This window comes from Ovis aries, chromosome 7 (assembly GCF_016772045.2).
Source record: "Ovis aries strain OAR_USU_Benz2616 breed Rambouillet chromosome 7, ARS-UI_Ramb_v3.0, whole genome shotgun sequence".
Lineage (NCBI taxonomy): Eukaryota > Metazoa > Chordata > Mammalia > Artiodactyla > Bovidae > Ovis > Ovis aries.
Genome location: NC_056060.1, coordinates 8,307,901 through 8,327,078, shown reverse-complemented (window position 1 = coordinate 8,327,078; position 19,178 = coordinate 8,307,901). Strand labels below are relative to the sequence as shown.

At 43.4% G+C, this 19,178-nt stretch overlaps 1 long non-coding RNA gene across 1 annotated transcript; it reads right to left on the bottom strand.

Moving 5' to 3' along the window:
- Positions 1-633: 633 nt before the first annotated feature.
- Positions 634-18,526, bottom strand: LOC121819933 (uncharacterized). The gene is made up of 3 exons (XR_006060284.2): positions 18,470-18,526; positions 18,044-18,235; positions 634-834 (listed from the first exon to the last, which is right to left on the bottom strand). It is a non-coding gene; the product is annotated as an uncharacterized LOC121819933 (long non-coding RNA).
- Between the last annotated feature and the right edge of the window lie 652 nt (positions 18,527-19,178).

Sequence of the window (19,178 nt, the reverse complement as noted above, 5' to 3'; positions counted from 1 at the left end):
TTTAAACGTTAGATGTACATCTACCACACAACCTAAGGATTCCACTCCTAGGAGTCCATCCATGAGAAGTAAGAGCGTATGTCTACACCGTGACTTGCACGTACAGTAGCATTATTCATAACATTCAAAAACTGAAAAGCCAAATTTCTGTTATGAGATGAGTGGATACACACAAAGTAATACAACAATACAAGAGAACGCTCCACTGGGTAGCCGTGGCCAACTTTTGAAAGTGCAAACGAGACTTGTGATTTTAAGGGGAAATGTAGCAGAGACTTGTTCCCACACTGTTAACAGGTTAGAAATATTTAAGGTTAGGTAAATTTACACGATGCTATGTTTCAGTGCCTAGATAAGTAATTTTGGAGCTGACTCACCCCACCGGCGTGAAGCAGCATCCGGCTGTGCAACGGCCCTCCTTCTCTGGCTTCCCTTTCAGTGGACCTGACTCCTGGGCCAGGTGTATGTGTTTAGTTCCATGATGAAGGATTCCAGCTTCTGCAGGACACCCTTGTCTAAAGTTCAAAGACAACAAGAACAAATATGAGCTTCAACCTGTCTTTTTGGGGTTCTGGCTCACGTTCCTGAGATACCAGCCTGCTCGTGGCCTTCCCTCCCTGCTTACCTGTCTATAGACTTCAAAGGTCTGACTGGAGTCAGATATGTTCCAAGCTCATAGAGCTATTGGAATATTTCAGTTTCCTGCAGCCTGTCAGACTGAAGACCTTATCTTCTTGCTGACCATCACTTGGAGGCTGCCTTCAGCTCCTTGGTGCATATGGAAGCTCAGGGCAAGGCAGCTTACGCCTTCAAAGACAGCAGGGGCGAGGTCTCCTAGCAAGATGAAATGCAATTTTATGTAATAGAATCGTGTGCACATAATCACACATATCCAATTGACTTTGCCAAGCTCCACTAGTTAGAAGCACTTCACAGGTCCCGTTCACACTCAAGAGGAAGAGATCACACAAAGGTTCAAGCCAGTTGGTGCAGAACCTAAGGATTACCCTAGAGTCGGTCCGGCACAGTCTACCTTCCCCAATGATTTGTGTATCTACCACATGAAAAAGACATTTATTCCCTTCCAATTTCCCAAAAAAGCTCATCCCATTATAGCATCTGTTCAAAGTCTAGAATCTCATCATCTAAATCAAGTCCAGGTATGGAGGAGTCTCTTTGAGTATAGTTACTCTCAGTCTGCAAAACTAGACAATCTATCTAACTCCCAAGCATCCAACACACAGCAGAGGAATAGGCAAAGTAAAATAGTAATTGACTTTCTATTTAAAATGGGAGAGAATATACGAAAGGTAAAGAGGAGTTACCCATCCAAAATCCAAAGAGATTTTGAAATTCAGCCTGGCAAATTGTTACTGGTTCCTTGATTAGATCCTAAGTTCTGGGAATAATCCCTGGTAGCTCTTGCCTCCACCCTCTGAGTCATGTTACGTTTTTCATGAAAGGCAGAACATTTGCAGTTGAGTATGTTTATTATCCTGCTTCCTGCCAGTAGAATTTTGGAGACCTAACTGCCTCCTTTCAGTTTTTACTCTTTCTGTCCCTTTTAGTTTAAGTTGGCAGTGCTTTTGCCAAAAAAAAAAAAAAAAAGGAAGAAAAAAATTCTTAAATACTTTGTGGGTCTCCTGTCAGTTTGCCTTACACTTAAGCAACATCCTCAGTTTCCTGAGACAGGCACTCCTTCACCTAGGGTGAAGATGCTGAGATGGTTAAGGGACAACTCAGACAGGCCTTGTCATTTGAGATGTTGTATGAGGCACACCCTTCATCTCTAAAGAAGGCCTGTCATGGGATTGAATACAATTCTGATCCTTGGATCTTTCCAAGGTTTTAATAAAACCGCTTGTACAATAACCACTTGGCTTTTTTTCTAGGCCAGGGTTTATCTCTATGCCACCTGCTAGAAAGTCATTTCTCACTTTAAACATCTTTTGCCATTTGGAGAGACTGGGGACTGTCAAAATCATCAAGTCCCGGTTCCTTTTTGAACAGCTCTTCCCTTAATTTATCTTTCTCCTCTAGCATTTTACTATATGCAGCAACTAAGAACCAGGTGGTACCCTCAACCTTTTGCCTGGAAACCTTAGCCAGATAAACAAGTTCATCACTTACCTGTTCTGCTTCACACATAACTGCAGGACACAGTTTTGCTAAGCTTTCTGTTACTACCTAACAAGCAACCCTCTTCCTCCAGTTTCTAATACCACATTTCTCACTTCCTTTTAGTACTCAGCAGCAGCATCTTCCAAGTTTGAATTCTTACTAACAGTCTGTTCAAGGCAATTTAGGCTTTTTCTATCATGTTCCTCAAAATTCTTCTAGCCTCTAAGCAGTTCCAAGTCAATCTCACTGTTTTAGGTATTTGTTAGAGCAGCACTCCACTTGTAGGTACCAAAAATATAACCTTGTGTCTTTAAGTTTAATTGACTAGATGCATTGGAATTTTAAGTACATGGGAAGATTTTGAATGTCTGTGAGAAGTTTCAAAACCCAGCATCTCCAACCTGAGCTACCTGATTTTTTTTGCTTTTGAGTTTGACATAACTACTATGTCACCATAAAGGTACAGAAATACGTATTTTTATTTTATTTTTTTTACTTTACAATACTGTATTGGTTTTGCCATACATTGACATGAAGCCACCACAGGTGTACATGAGTTCTCAACCCTGAACCCCCCTCCCCCCACCCTCCCCATATCATCTCTCTGGGTCATCCCAGTGCACCAGCCCCAAGCATCCTGTATCCTGTATCGAACCTAGACTAGCGATTCGTTTCTTACATGATAGTATACATGTTTCAATGCCATTCTCCCAAATCATCCCACCCTCTCCCTCTCCCACAGAGTCCAAAAGTCTGTTCTATACATCTGTGTCTCTTTTGCTGTCTCACATAGAGGGTTATCATTACCATCTTTCTAAATTCCATATATATATGTGTTAGTATACTATATTGGTGTTTTTCTTTCTGGCTTACTTCACTCTGTATAATCGGCTCCAGTTTCATCCACCTCATTAGAACTGATTCAAATGTATTCTTTTTAATGGCTGGGTAATACTCCATTGCATATATGTACCACAGCTTTCTTATCCATTCATCTGCTGATGGACATCTAGGTTGTTTCCATGTCCTGGCTATTATAAACAGTGCTGCGATGAACATTGGGGTACACGTGTCTCTTTCAGTTCTGGTTTCCTCGGTGTGTATGCCCAGCAGTGGGATTGCTGGGTCATAAGGCAGTTCTATTTGCAGTTTTAAGGAATCTCCACACTGTTCTCCATAGTGGCTGTACTAGTTTGCATTCCCACCAACAGTGTAAGAGGGTCCCCTTTTCTCCACATCCTCTCCAGCATTTATTGCTTGTAGACTTTTGGATCACAGCCATTCTGACTGGCATGAAATGGTACCTCATTGTGGTCTTGATTTGCAAGAAATATGTATTTTTAAAGATACTCTATCCTCAGGAGAGTATAAGAGTATTCATAAGAGTAAGTATAGTGAGAAAGGAGAAAAAAGGGTGTAAGTACTTTATAATAGCATAAGTATAAATATACTAGTGTTGTAATTATTTCAATAATTCAATATATATGTTTCTACTTTTAAAGGACTTGTAGCATTTAAAAGATTCAGATATAGGATACTCATGATTTTAGACAAAATCAGTTAGCTTGTAAATTAACGTTTAAATGGCTGGAAAATGTTATATTGGTTAAATTCATAAATTTTAATTTTTTTTTAGTTGTACAGAGAGTATTCGAATTTTCAGAGGAATATTGTTTAATCTATTTATACAATTAATAAAGCCAGCTTTAAAGTACAAACAACAGGTAATTGTGCCTCGGGACGTACAGAGTCCCCTCCTTGGATACTAAAGACTTTAATCAGATGCAAGCATTCCGGAAAGATTCGTGGAGGAGACGTAGAAGGCAGAATTAAGGAGGCAGGAGCCAGGACCAGTTTGATAATCAGTTGCTACTTAAAGAGCCTGGATGACGGTTCTGGAACGCTGCTGTCCTGACGCCCTCTAGTGGTTGAAACGCAAAGAACACCTGGTGAAAGATGTTTTGTTGGTAGCTCAGCTCACTCTCTAAGAACTTTCCCTTGATTGGGGTGGGGGGTGGGGGTGGGGAAAGAGGCAGAAATTCTTCTTGTCAACGATCTTGTGAGATTCTCATCCAGTCTCTGCACAAACACTTCCTGTGTCACTAGGCGTCTCAGTCCTCTTTGAGCATCTCCCGTTACAAAACGCTTCCTCCTTTCCAGCTGACACTCTACCCCTGCAATCCGTGCCCACTGGCTCTGCTTTTCCCTCTGGGGCTGCACACGGCACCATTCTAATCTCTCCTGAGCCCGACAGCACCTCAAATATTGGAAACTTTCTTCTCCTGCCTGGTTCAGCTTATCTTCTCCAGGTCCGTACACGAGGTTCCCCCAACTATTCCTCATGTGACCCAGCTTCCAGTTTCTGACCCCAGTTGCTCTCTTCTAGAGGCATTTCTGGTTTGTCACCAGCCCCTGAAAGCACACTGATGACAAGGGTGGCCTCCAGCCCCTGAGGGTGGCCCAGCCTCCCAGAGGGCAGAGGGGCTGCCCCCTGCCCCCACAACCATACACTCCACTCCAAGGGGCCCTGCTGTTTGGAGCAGCCTTGTCACACGATGGATGGAGAGAAGGCTTTGCGCTCCCTTGTTTGATCTTTCCCTCTTGCCTTCCTTTGCTCTTTGCAGCCTTGAAGTATCTTCTGTGTTTGGACAGAGTTCATCAGTTTCCTAAATAGTACTACGTGCAAACCACCTGGACAGATGTTAGCCTGCCACTGAGCAGAGAGACCTTTTGAAAAACCTCAAGAATAACGTCCTCCCTTGTGAGAAAGAAGCGTGGTTACTTGAGACTGGATTCTGACCTGCAGAGGCTGGGGACCTCTGACCAGCCTACATCCTCCTGCTGCAGCTGACGCTCATTTTCTCTCCTATCTCCCTCTGTCAACACACAGAAGAAAGACTAGGTGTCAATAATGTAACATCCTTTTATAGTTTGAAGGCTGATATTCAGTCTGCTCACACCTCTCTTCTCTGAACTAATGTAGACTTTTCCCTGAAGGGCTATTTTTCAAAACCTTCCATCATTTTCTTTGTTTCCACTGGCTCCTTTCCAATTTCTCCATAACATCCTATTCTTATGGGCCCCAGGACTGAACAGTATGTTTTAATGACTGATATTGGCTATAGATTAAGAATTATATCTGTAAAAATATTTCCATTACAACATAGCTCATTGTACAAAGATTTATATACCTAAGGAGTTCCTGGCTGGCACATAACAAGTTATGTTTCAAAACTTTCTTTGTAGATCAGTTATTTGAAATTTGGATGGCTTCGCTGGTGGTTCAGAGGTTAAGGATCAGCCTGCCATTGCAGGGGACATGGGTTCAATCCCTGGCCTGGGAAGATCCCACATGTAGCAAAGCAGCTAAGCCTGTGCTGACACAAGAGAAGTCACCTCGGTGAGAAGCCCATGCACCTCAATGAAGGCCCAGACAGCCAAAAATAAATAAATAAAATTTTAAATAGATAAATAAAAATAAAACCCCAAGCACTGAGCAGAGGAAGCCTTGAGGAGGAGGTTGATTTAAAAGAGAAAAAAGAAGAAAACTGGGCATTTTCCCACAGAAACAATGGCTCCCTGTCCAGCCAAAAAAAAAACAAAAGTCACTTTAGGTCACAGACCAATAATGATATCAGGTTGAACTTAGAATAAGAATTCTCTGATCTGAAGCTTAAGAGATGCAGGAAGGTGAAATGAGAACTTCTTCCTCAATTTCTCAGCAGAGGAAATTGAGGCAGAAATGAATGACCCTCACCCTGGGATTGGAATGAAAACTGACCTTTTCCAGTCCTGTGGCCACTGCTGAGTTTTCCAAATTTGCTGGCATATTGAGTGCAGCACTCTCACAGCATCATCTTTCAGGATGTGAAATAGCTCAACTGGAATTCCATCACCTCCACTAGCTTTGTTCATAGTGATGCTTTCTAAGGCCCACTTGACTTCACATTCCAGGATGTCTGGCTCTAGATGAGTGATCACACCATCGTGATTATCTCGGTTATGAAGATCTTTTTTGTACAGTTCTTCTGTGTATTCTTGCCACCTCTTTTTAATATCATCTGCTTCTGTTATGTCCATACCATTTCTGTCCTTTATCAAGCCCATCTTTACATGAAATATTCCCTTGGTATCTCTAATTTTCTTGAAGAGATCTCTGCTGCTGCTGCTGCTGCTGCTAAGTTGCTTCAGTCGTGTCCGACTTTGTGCGACCCCATAGACGGCAGCCCACCAGGCTCCCATGTTCCTGGGATTCTCCAGACAAGAACACAGGAGTGGGTTGCCATTTCCTTCTCCAATGCATGAAAGTGAAAAGTGAAAGTGAAGTCGCTCAGTCGTGTCCGACTCCTAGCGACCCCATGGACTGCAGCCTACCAGGCTCCTCTGTCCATGGGATTTGCCAGGCAAGAGTACTGGAGTGGGGTGCCATTGCCTTCTCCGGAAGAGATCTCTAGTCTTTCCCACTCTGTTGTTTTCCTCTATTTCTTTGCATTGATCGCTGAGGAAGGCTTTCTTATCTCTTCTTGCTATTCTTTGGAACTCTGCATTCAGATGCTTATATCTTTCCTTTTCTCCTTTGCTTTTCACTTCTCTCCTTTTCACAGCTCTTTGTAAGGCCTCCCCAGGCAGCCATTTTGCTTTTTTGCATTTCATTTCCATGGAGATGGTCTTGATCCCTGTCTCCTGTACAATGTCACGAACCTCCGTCCATAGTTCATCAGGCACTCTATCTATCAGTTCTAGTCCATTAAATCTAGTTCCCACTTCCACTGTGTAGTCATAAGGGATTTGATTTAGGTCATACCTGAATGGTCTAGCGGTTTTCCCTACTTACTTCAATTTAAGTCTGAATTTGGCAATAAAAAGTTCATGATCTGAGCCAAAAGCTGAGTGCCAAAGAATTGATGCTTTTGAACTGCGGTGCTGGAGAAGACTCTTGAGAGTCCCTTGGACTGCAAGGAGATCCAACCAGTCCATCCTAAAGGAAATCAGTCCTGGGTGTTCATAGGAAGGATGATGCTAAAGCTGAAACTCCAATACTTTGGCCACCTCATGCGAAGAGTTGACTCATTGGAAAAGACTCTGATGCTGGGAGGGATTAGGGGCAGGAGGAGAAGGGGACGACAGAGGATGAGATGGCTGGATAGCATCACCGATTTGATGGACATGGATTTGGGTGGACTCCGGGAGTTGGTGATGGACAGGGAGGCCTGGCGTGCTGCAGTCCATGGGGCTGCAAAGTCGGACACGACTGAGCGACCCAGAAACACCCACCACCACCAACCCCAAGAAAAGCACATGTGGTAGAACTTCATTCATATAAGATTCTACAAAAAGCGAACTAATCTATATGACAGAAAGCAAATCAATGCTTGCCCAAGTCCAAGGCAGGAAGGAGAAATGGATTCAAAAGGGCTTGAAGAAACTGTTGGAAGTGATGTAAATATTCATTGTCTTCATGTGGTAATGCTTTCATGGGTGTATACATCTGTCAAAATTGATCACATTGTATACTTTAAATATGTGCAGTTTACTGTACATCATTTATACCTCAATAAAGTTGCAAAAAAAACCCAGAAAAATGCAAAAAGACTAACATGTATGAACACATATATTTTTCCTCTCAGAAGTGACCCTTATTAACAGTTTATCATATTTGCCTCAGTAGCATTTATATAGGTGAAGGCAATGGCACCCCACTCCAGTACTCTTGCCTGGAAAATCCCATGAGCGGAGGGGCCTGGTAGGCTGCAGTCCATGGGGTCGCTAGGAGTCGGACACGACTGAGCGACTTCACTTTCACTTTTCACTTTCATGCATTGGAGAAGGAAATGGCAACCCACTCCAGTGTTCTTGCCTGGAGAATCCCAGGGACGTGGGAGCCTGGTGGGCTGCCGTCTATGGGGTCGCACAGAGTCGGACACGACTGAAGTGACTTTTAGCAGCAGCAGCAGCAGCAGCATTTATATAAAATTTAAATAAAACAGATAATAGTTGTCCCCAGTCAAGTTCTATTTCTTCAGCCCAGTCCCTGGAAGCAACTATCATGGATTTAGTGTATATCCCAACCATCTGTAGTAATTGTACATGTATATAGAAAGAAAGAAAGAAGAAAGTGAAGTCACTCAGTCATGTCTGACTCTTTGCGACCCCATGGACTGTAGCCTACCAGGCTCCTCTGTCCATGGAATTTTCCAGGCAAGAGTACTGGAGTGGGTTGCCATTTCCTTTTCCAGGGGATCTTCCTGACCCAGGGATCGAACCCGGGTCTCCTGCATTGCAGGCAGATGCTTTACCATCTGAGCCACCAGGGAAGTCTTACATGTAAACATTTATCTTTAAATAATACATATTGTGTTTCAAAATTCATGTAAATGAATGCATGTTTTATGCCGTACTTTCCTTTTTATTCCATGTCATGAGTTGACACTACACAAAGATGTTTTATACGTGGATATACTAAGGTATATATAGGGACAGTCCATTCTTTCTGCGTCCATGTGTGCTAAGTCGCTTCAGTCGTGTCTGACTCTGCAGCGCTATGGACTGTAGCCCACCAGGCTCCTCTGTCCATGGGATTCTTCAGGCAGGAATACTGAAGTAGGTTGCCGTGCCCTCCTCGAGGGGATCTTCCTGACGCAGGGGTTGAACCTGCGTCTCCTGCGGCTCCTGCTCTGCAGGTGGATTGTGTGCCACTGAGCCACCAGGAAAGTCCCCTATTCCTTCTAATGGCTACTATAAGGGTTCATATCATAATACACTAGAATATTAGGATATTAGGATAAAATTCATATCACAATAATATGGATATGCCACATTTTATTTATCATCCCCCCTTTGATAGGCATTTCAGGGTTTTCCCCTCAATTTTTCATAATTACAAGCAATAATAAGCTGCAAAGTTTTCAAAGCAAATCTCGTGGTGTCAGCAGCAGGAGCTACTGGGTAGTGGCTGCCAGGTAAGTGGGCAGGGGGTTTGTTGAGCTAGATGCTGGTGAGGAGGGTAGTCCTGCTTCAAGGATCTATGGTCCTCACAGAAATAGCTGAAGTTGGATATGACCCTGTCTCTGGACTGCAGCTGAACCAGGTGCCTCTGTGATGTACCTGCAGAGCTGGAGATGGTTCAGAGGACAACTCCAGCGGCCCACCCACAGAGTTCACATCTGAGTTGGACGCACAAGGGATCCAAAAGAGATGCCCTTCTGTGACGCAGGTACGGCAAATGCCTTTGGCAACAAGCCGTGAGCAATTCAACTCTGTCAGCTGCTGTTTAAATTCTTGAGGGTTTTCACGTCAAATGAGCATCAGAAAATGTATATTCACTGCTTCTAGCTTACTGTGTGATATACATGTACTAACCTGCCTCGTCTATAGTAACGCTCAGACCCTTGTGTGGTACTTCACTTTTACTTTCTAGATTTGGTAAAGTCTCAGTGTAGCTTGTTAAAGTCTCCACTATGACTGTACTTCTAACAAAGTTTGCTTCATACATTTTGATGCACTGTGATTCAACACATACAGATTCCCAAATCTTATGTCTTTCTTGTAAACCCTTTCATTATTATAAAATTACATCCCAAAAGTGTGAAGAGAACCTCTGAACTGATGCAGGAGAGTTCCCTTTCAGCTACTACTACTGAGAAACACTGGACAAATTATCATTTATATATATATATATATATATATAATGATATTTTATCATTATATATATATATAATGATAATTTGTCCAGTGTTTTATATATATATATAAAACTGATAGAAAGAAAGGGAACTCTCCCTACTCTAGAAACAAAGAGAGACCTTAGAGGCTGAGCAGTAAGTAGGAACTAACGCCCTGGCAGTGTGTTTGGACTAGGTGGGGATTTTAACACCCTTGCAGTCAATAGGATGCTGTCTGGTGTGATGAATGAAGGCAACAGGAATTGAGCAATCTGCAAAATCTGAGTTCCTGAGAGCGAGGCTACTGGTAAAAACAGGATCAGTAAGTCCCTGTGCCCTCAGGCTACAGGTGAAAAAAGAATTCATCCACAAAAACTTGAAACCATGCCTGTGTCAACACTGATGAGTTCTGAATTTTCGCTGTAAGACAGAAATACCGGGCTGAGAAGAAACATAAAAGCTAGTTGAGAGCTGGTGATATCTCCGGGACTCCTGCAGAAGCAAACTGGCAGCCACAGTGAATGGACAATCTAACACCCCAGGCACACAGCTCTTCCCCCAAAGGAAAAAAAACCCTGCTGAAAATAAGCTCGTAATAAAAATTAACCATAGGAGGAAACCCCCGAGTGTCAGATCGTGAAATTCACAGGGGAAATAATGCCCCAAGAAATAGAGAAACTAGATCAATCTATAGATGACTACAAAGTGAGTATGCTTTAGAAGACTTCAAAATGAAAGAAGGAATAGAATATATAATGGAAAAGAGAAAATCATGGGAAAAGAAAAGGACCAGATAGTTCTTTTAGAAATGAAATATATCCATTGACAGTCAAAACTAAATAGGTATATTTAATATTTGAGTAGAAAGTGGGGGAGAGGGGTGAGGCAGAAAGATGAGAGTTTAAGGATCACAAAGGACAGGGACTTCCCTGGTGGTCCAGGGTTTAAGACCTTGCCTTCCAGGGCAGTGGGTGTGAGTTTGATCCCTGGTCAGGAAGTTAAGATCCCACATGCCTCAAGGTCAAAAATCCAAAACATGAAACAGAAGCAATACTGTAACAAATTCAATAGAGACTTTTTAAAAAACAGTCCACATCAAAAAAAAGAGCTGTAAAAAAAAATCACAAAGGACAAATTTAAAAGACAAAAACAGACAAAAACACAGAAGAGAAAAAAAAAGTAGGAAACACACACACACAAAAGTAAAATAATAATGATAAAAGAATCATGAATGACAGAGTCACAAATAACACAAACTATATCTGAAGTTATGGATGGGGTAAATAGGAAATGGGAAAGAGGCAATACTTGAAGGGATAATGCTTGAGAATTTTTTCCAATTTGATATAAAATGTACAGAGAAGTACACTGTATCAGAGTATATTGGTATGTAACAAACCACCCCCACACCTGGTAGGTTAAAACCACCACTGTTTACTTAAATCATAGTTCCGTGGATGAACACGCTGGACTTAGCTGTACTGAGAGGTTATCCCCAAGTCTGTGGCCAGCAGGCAGTGGCCTCACTCACTTTAGCCAAAAGGAGAAATCAAGCAGAAGTAAAGGGGCTGAGCCCCAGCGGGCTCCCCGCGGAGAGCGCTTTTTCCCTTGGCAGCTATCCAGCTGCAGACAAGTTCGACTCATGCGGCCCAAAGGCCTCTGTGCTCAGGTTTAATGTTTTGCAGCTGGGTTTTGAAATGGGTTGTTGTGTAGCCTGTTCTCCCTTTGACATAGATTGTGACAGATGTTGACTTACTGGGAACAACTTCACTTCAAGAGAGAAGTCGGAGGCCTTTTCACTGATGACTTGACATTTCCTTGCCTCTTTTGCAAACTTGGCTTACTAACTGTTAGTTCTACCCATGACTGCTTCACTCTCTGAATTTAGCTCAAGGTGTCTGAATAAAAAAACAAATCACGCACACATAAACAAATCACGGGTTACTGTTAAAATTTGCTCTGCTAGAACTACAGTACAAGACGTCAGGGGTGGCGGTGGTTATGGTTAACATTTAAATGAATCAACAAGAACTATATTTACACAATCAACAGATTGACAAATGGGCAGAGTAGGAAGATGAGACGAGATTGTGGGAAATATAAGCAAGCAGAAAAAATGGAAAATGATTGATTAACTGATAATTGATTAATTCAAAGGAGTAAACAAGAAGGTTTTTCTATTTGGGGCTTCCTACATCATGAATCTCTATTCTTCTCAGCACAGCAGTGGAAGTTAGAAAGTAATTTGTTTTTCCTAAATAAATTCCACACTAGAGTGTTTGATGAAACAAACTCACGGGAAATAAAGAAATCTTACTAACCATCACTGCACACTAGAATGGGAGCAGCCCATTTACCTGTCCTGAAAACACCTTGTTCTGGAAAGGGCTCTCAGGTAGATAAAGTGAAAGTGAAAGTCGCTTAGTCCTGTCCGACCCTTTGCAACTCCATAGACTATACAGTCCATGGAATTCTCCAGGCCAGAATACTAGAGTGGGTAGCCGTTCCCTTTTCCAGAGGATTTTCCCAACCCGGGGATCGAAACCAGGTTTCCTACATTGCAGGTGGGTTCTTTACCAGCTGAGCCACCAGGGAAGCCCAATAATACTGGAGTGGGGAGCCTATCCCTCCTTCTCTAGCAGATCTTCCCAACTCAGAAATCAAACCGGGGTCTCCTGGATTGCAGGCAGATTCTTTACCAACTGAGCTATCAGGGAAGCCCCTCGGGTAGATAACCCACACCCAATTGTTCTACTCAAGATACACAAGATATTGGGAGAAAAAAAAAGAGAGAGAGGCAAGAGGAAAAAGTGTCACTTGTCCTAGGAGACTCCTAACTGAATCATTTAGGGCCTGAAAGCAGGGACAGAGAGTGAACGGTTCCAGGGGAGGGGGCGGTGGCCAGGAATCACTGTGGGCTTCCAAGGTACCTGTTTCAGATATTCACACTGCATGTCCTGAGGAGTGCCCTTGGACTCGTCACACCAGATGTCCAGATATACGGGTTTGAGAATTTGGTCAGGATCAACATGAGGTGCCAGGGAAGGGAGGGGGTCTCTCCTGCTGCTGGGCAGTCATTCTTAGTTGTAATGATTCTCAGGTGGGTGACACACCTGTGCCTTTCCTCTGGTTAGCCCCCCTCAGCCATCTCACATGCTGAAGTCTCCCCTTTGCTTTAATAATGGCCAATCTCTAGCCATACCACCGACATCCTCCACACCTTATTCTCCAGTAGGGCAAAGAATGCCCAAACTGAACAAGACACACAAAATGTGAGGGCAAAGTAGACAGACTCAGAGCTGGAGCAAGAGTGTGACTTTCTGAGATTTTGGTCAAGCGATCTCTTCTACAGAGCACTTGCTGATTCTAGAACCTGATCCCTGGTGCTCCCTACTTTAAGATACTGAGGCCCAAGAAGGCAGTGGCACCCAGACAGGCCTGACATGGCTGCTAGCAGAACCTGCACAGAAATTCAAGTAAGCTTCCATCTTGACTCTGACGAACACTAGAGCCTCTCCTATCTGTTCCTTCTTCCATATCTGAGTCTGTCCTGTCCTGTCCTCAGTTGCTTCAGTTATGCCTGACTCTTTTTGACCCTAAGGACTGTAGCCAGTCCATAGGATTCTCCAGGCAAGAACACTGGATGGATTGCCATGCCCTCCTCCAGGGGATCTTCCCAACCCAGGGATCAAACCCAGGTCTCCTGCATTGCAGGTAGATTCTTTACCATCTGAGCCACCAGGGAAACCCAAGAATACTGTAGTGGATAGCCGATCCCCTCTCCAGGGGAACTTCCTGACCCAGGAATTGAACTGGGGTCTCCTGCACTGCAGGCAGATTGTTTTTAACAGCTGAGCTACCAGGGAAGCCCCCCGACTGAGTCCACCTCAACTCAGTTACAATTCCCAACCTGTCTCTGAACAGGCCATTTGGAAACGTGCTCTTTCCCAGCTCTGCCATGCTTTCTGCTCTTGGCATTCAATCCAGCTGCATCCATGTACCCTGCACTGTTGGTTCTCCAAGGCCTCCAGGGTGGGCTCTCCTGGCATAACCCTACACAAGCTAGTTAGGAGTGAGGCATTTACTCTTTCAACGTGAAAAAAGTCAGGGAAGAATTCCAGTTATAAGGTGGTAGAGAAAAGATAGTTTTCTCCCTTTCACCTCTCAGCAAGTAAGAAGAGAAATAGAAACACACAGCTTTCTGATGAAACCACTAGGCTCTCCTCTTCTCAAATCACAATATGTAAAGAGAGAATGACTGGAAGATTCCGGCCTGAGTGAAGTAGAGAAAGGTGCCCAACTCCTAAACAAGTAAGAGGAAGTAGAACAATGCCAGGAATAATGAACACTCCAAAGACCAGAAGAAAAAAAATAAAAACCTAGAAATAACACCCTTAGACAAGAAGAGAAAGTACATTCAGGAAATAAAAACAAGATACTAAAGAAAACAAATAATTGGAAAATAAGAATGGACTCTTGGAAATTAAGAATAAGAGATCTGAAATTTGGAAAACGGATAGAAAAGTGTAATGATAAAGTTGAAAGTCTCCCAGAAAGTAGAACAAAAAGATAAAGATACGAACAATAGAAGAGAAAAGACAGGGAAATTAGAAGCTTGACCCTGAAGGCCCAATATTCAACTAATACAAGCTCCAGAAAAGGAAATTTGGAAAGATTTTAAAAGAAGACATAAAATTTCCTCTAACTGAAAGTCTTGACTCCCTCAATGGAAAGGGTCCCCCAAGTGCCAGTGAACAGAAACTATACCAAGTCATAGTATGTCAATTGCTAGTGCCAAAAAACCACCCTGGGACAGATCCTCTGAGGAGGACCAAGGGGTAGTGATATGTACAAGAGATTTACTAGGGGAAATGCCTATGAAGGATAAAAGGATAGAGAGCAAGAATAGACGGGCAGAGCCTTCAGATCACAATGCAGGTCTGATACCTATGAAAGGAGAGGGGAAAGACAGACTTGAGCAGGAAAAGCTTCAGACCCCAGAACAGTTCTGCAAAGGTCTCAGCCAGGCCAAAGAGGAGCCTCTGAACCCAAGGCTGTCCATGAAAGGAGCTCCACTTCAGCTGAGCCAAGCCTCACTCTAGTTTCTGTTGCTGTTTAGTCGGTCAGTTGTGCCCAACTCTTTTGAGACCCCATGGACTGCAGACCACAACGCTCCTCTGTCCGTGGGGCTTCCCAGGCAAGAATACTGGAGCAGGTTGCCATTTCTTTCTCCAGGGCATCTTCCCAACCCAGGGATGGAACCCATGCCTCATGCCTGGCAGGCAGATTCCTTACCACTGAGCCACCGGGGAAGCCCAGCCTCCCTCTAGCACCCTCACCTTATTCAGTTATCAGCTGGAAGCCACCCGAGGGAAGGATGGCCGCTTTGTTCACAAGGCATTGAATACAGAGATGTGGCAGCTGGGCTATCAGTCAACTCTGATTTACACAGAAGATTATCTTTAAGGGATAGCTAAACAGTGAACTGTTACGGCTGCCACCGTCCATTTCTTGCCATTTACAGGCCAAATGCCCCATGGTTCCTACTGGTCCCTCTTCCAGAGGGAAAATTTAGAAGAGGGAAGTTATGGGAAGAACTACAGCCCCTGATGCTGACATTTGTCGCGAGGTCACAAATAGGATCCGTTCTCTTCCACCTACACCATCCGATCTAAATTTCCCTCCCCCTCAGTTATCAATTCTGTAGCTTTTTGGTGGCTTACTTAGTGAGATGACCGAAACTTTCATTCTAGAGGGTTCCTAGTAATCACATTCTTTCCAGGCAGAACTTGTTGCCCATATCTGTTCAAAAACTGAGCAAGGGTGGAGAAGAGGTGCCCACAAGGATCACCTGGGATCCAAAGACATTTCCTCCTTGCCCCCATTGTGTAAAACGTGGCTCCAACTTCTCCTACGGACCAAAGTCAATGATCTCTGCCTAGATGAGGACTCACTTCACCTGCTGGCCACGGGTTTCAAGGCATCCAAAATGCCCTGGTTGCAGCTATAGCAAGTGGTTCGGTGGGACCCTTGCTGTATTTCCTGTTAAGAGGGCACCGCATTTGGGTAGCAGGACCTCTACCACAGAGCTGCAGAGACAAGAAACAGCAAGCTCCCCAGTGGGCTGCTGGGACTGACGACACCTGGTACCTCTCCTGCTTCCGCCCCTTGGTTCCCAGGCCCGCACAGTCTTCCCACTGAGGACGCACATCATACAGAGGACCTGGTGTAATGTGCACAGCGCCTCCTGAAGGTGAGAACCCTACCCTTTCCAGGTGCAGCTGTCTCCACGCTGGAGTTACGCCTGTGCCTTGGTGACCATTCCAGCGCTTTATGAAGCTTGCTCCTTCTAGGTGACACAATATGTAACATGATCAGTGGAGTCGGTGGTCATGAGCCTCCTCTCACAACTCCTTTGCTATGAAGTGGATCTGATAGCTGACATGACGCTGAGTGTGACTTCATGACTTGCTGCTGTTCAGTCGCTAAGTCGGGTCTGACTCTTTGTGACCCCCATGGACCGCAGCACGCCAGGCTTCCCTGTCCATCACCAACTCCTGGAGCTTACTCAAACTCACATCCATCGAGTCGGTGATGCCATCCAACCGTCTCATCCTCTGCTGTCCCCTTCTCCTCCTGCCTTCAGTCTTTCCCAGCATCAGGGTCTTTTCCAGTGAATCAGCTCTTCGCATCAGGTGGCCAAAGTATTGGAGTTTCAGCTTCAGCATCAGTCATTGCAAAGAATATTCAGGACTAATTGCCTTTAGGATGGACTGGTTGGATCTCCTTACAGATCAAGTGATTCTCAAGAGTCTTCTCCAGCACCACAGTTCAAAAGCATCAGTTCTTCAGTGTTCAGCTTTCTTTATAGTCCAACTCTCACATCCATACATGACCACTGGAAAAACCATAGCTTTGACTAAATGGACCTTTGTTGGCAAAGTAATGTCTTCGCTTTCTAACATGCTGTCTAGGTTGGTCACAGTTTTTCTTCCAAGGAGCAAGCATCTTTTAATTTCATGGCTGCAGTCACCATCTGCAGTGATTTTGGAGCACCCCAAAATAAAGTCTCTCACTGTTTCCACTGTTTCCCCATTTGTTTGCCATGAAGTGATGGGACCGGATGCCATGGTCTTAGTTTTCTGAACATTGAGTTTTAAGCCAACTTTTTCACTCTCTTCTTTCACTTTCACCAAGTGGCTCCTTAGTTCTTCTCTTTCTGCCATAAGGGTGGTGTCATCTGCATATCTGAGATTATTAATGTTTCTCCCAGCAATCTTAATTCCAACTTGCGCTTCTATCTCCCAGAGTTTCCTAAATTCATGTCCATTGAGTTGGTGACAAGCAATCTGTAAGTCCCCAGACAGTGGTGCCCGCTGAAGCTCTGTGAGGAACAGTGGCAAACCTACAGTCAGAACAGGTCTGAGGACAGGCTGCTGAGCCCCCAGGACAGAGGGGCCGATGTAGCTGACTCGCCACGAAGCAGCCAGCTGAGGGCGAAAAAGCTATTTTCCAGCTCAGCTAGTCCTGGACTCTATTTCATCCACATTTTCCTTGAAAACTGGCTGGTCCACCTAGGAATTCATTTCTTTCTTGCACGTCTATTATCTGTAGCTACATACAATGAGTTCACCCTTCCATCATTTTTCTCTGTAAATCTCTCAGCACAAATCCAAATATTTTTAGGTGAATATTCCAAGTTACCAAACATTCACAAACCATTTCATTCCTACATAACACAGATCTAGATTTTATTTCCAGCCTCTTATTGGGTGTCTGTTTCCTACCGTTCAGTCCCCAAACCAATGCCACTTATTTTTTGCTCCTCTTCTGTCTATATCCTACTGCTGATACCAACTCCTAATACCAATAGATAGCAATCCCTGACACCAAAAGCCATTGCCACAAAATGCTATATGACAAACATCCAAAAACTCAGTGGCTTAAAATAACAGCAATTTATTATCATTGATCTGTGAATCAGCTGAGGGTTGGCAGATCTCCGCTAGGCTCAGCTGGGCAGCTTTGCTGATTTAGGTTGAACTTGGCCAAGACTGACTGGCTTTGTTCCATCTATTAGAACCAATGGGCTAGTCATCAGCATGTTCTGCTGCTTCTGATGACAAAGAGTGAGAGAGCAAGCTCAATCACATAAGTGCTTTTCAAATTCTGCTTGCAACAGTCTGCTAATATCCCATCAGCCAAAATAAGCCACATGGCCAAGGTTAGAATCCAACAGCTGCGAAGCATAGTCCACTCACCTGAGTGGGAGGAAAAGGAAGAACAGTGAATATATCTGAGCAATAATCTAATCAACCGCAGATGCTATCGTGGATTCTTAGATCATCTCCAAAGAGGAAAAATCTTCAGGTACGAAGGATTGATTGGGAATTGGAATTTCCAGAACTTTTTTCTCAAGAGTAATACCAGAAGCAGGAAGTAGGAAACCCAACCTAGGAGACAGATAAAGAAGATGTCCAGTTGATAGCACATGGAAATTCCAACCTGCTGCACACACACAGAGCTACGAGAGCGATCTTTAGCAGAAGAATACCAGGCTCCCTGGCTCTCTGCAGTGCGGGGAACTGAACTTGTGCAGAACTCATCAAAAATGCTATTGTGAAGAATGGGAACACTCAAGTGTACATACAACAAAAAGGTAGAAAAAGAAAAAGTGCCACACTTACCAACTTTGAAGTGAAGTCAAGTCAAGTCACTCAGTCGTAGGAAAGTAAAAAAGATGCCTATGAGAAGAAATATAATCATAGTTCACTATGCTTTGGCTATAAACAATATCTCATATTAATTTAGTCATAAAATTATAGTGAAACTGTATTGAAGAATGAGAAGAAGAAAGCAATATCCTTCTCTACCATAATAAAACATTACTAGATGTTATCCAACATCGATAAATCTGGAGAAGGCAATATAAGATGTATTTTTTAGCAATATGGAAGAAATGTATTGGCTCTGGAAAGAGGAATTAGAGAATATGAAGTGTGAGACATGGAACTGCCATTTTTTGTTGCAAGTCTTCTATCAATATTTGACGATTTTGTAAAAATGTATGCATATATTATTCTGATAAATTTTGGAAGGTCTAAGGAAAACTAATACAATAAGCCATTTAACACCGGGGGAGAACAAATTTCATCCATTTCATCATTTATTAAATAATCATTTATGCTTGGATTCAGACATCAGAATAAAGATTAACACCGTGCTATGTTTAGTAATTACAACAGGTTTTCATATATTTAGTCTTGTGATTTAATTCTCACAACTCTATGAGGCTGACAAAGAAGCCAATTTATCGTGATATTAATAAATCTTAAGCTTCAAGACCCTTCACTGAATGGACCCCTTCCTAACTCTGGTATGGGGCCCACGTGATAT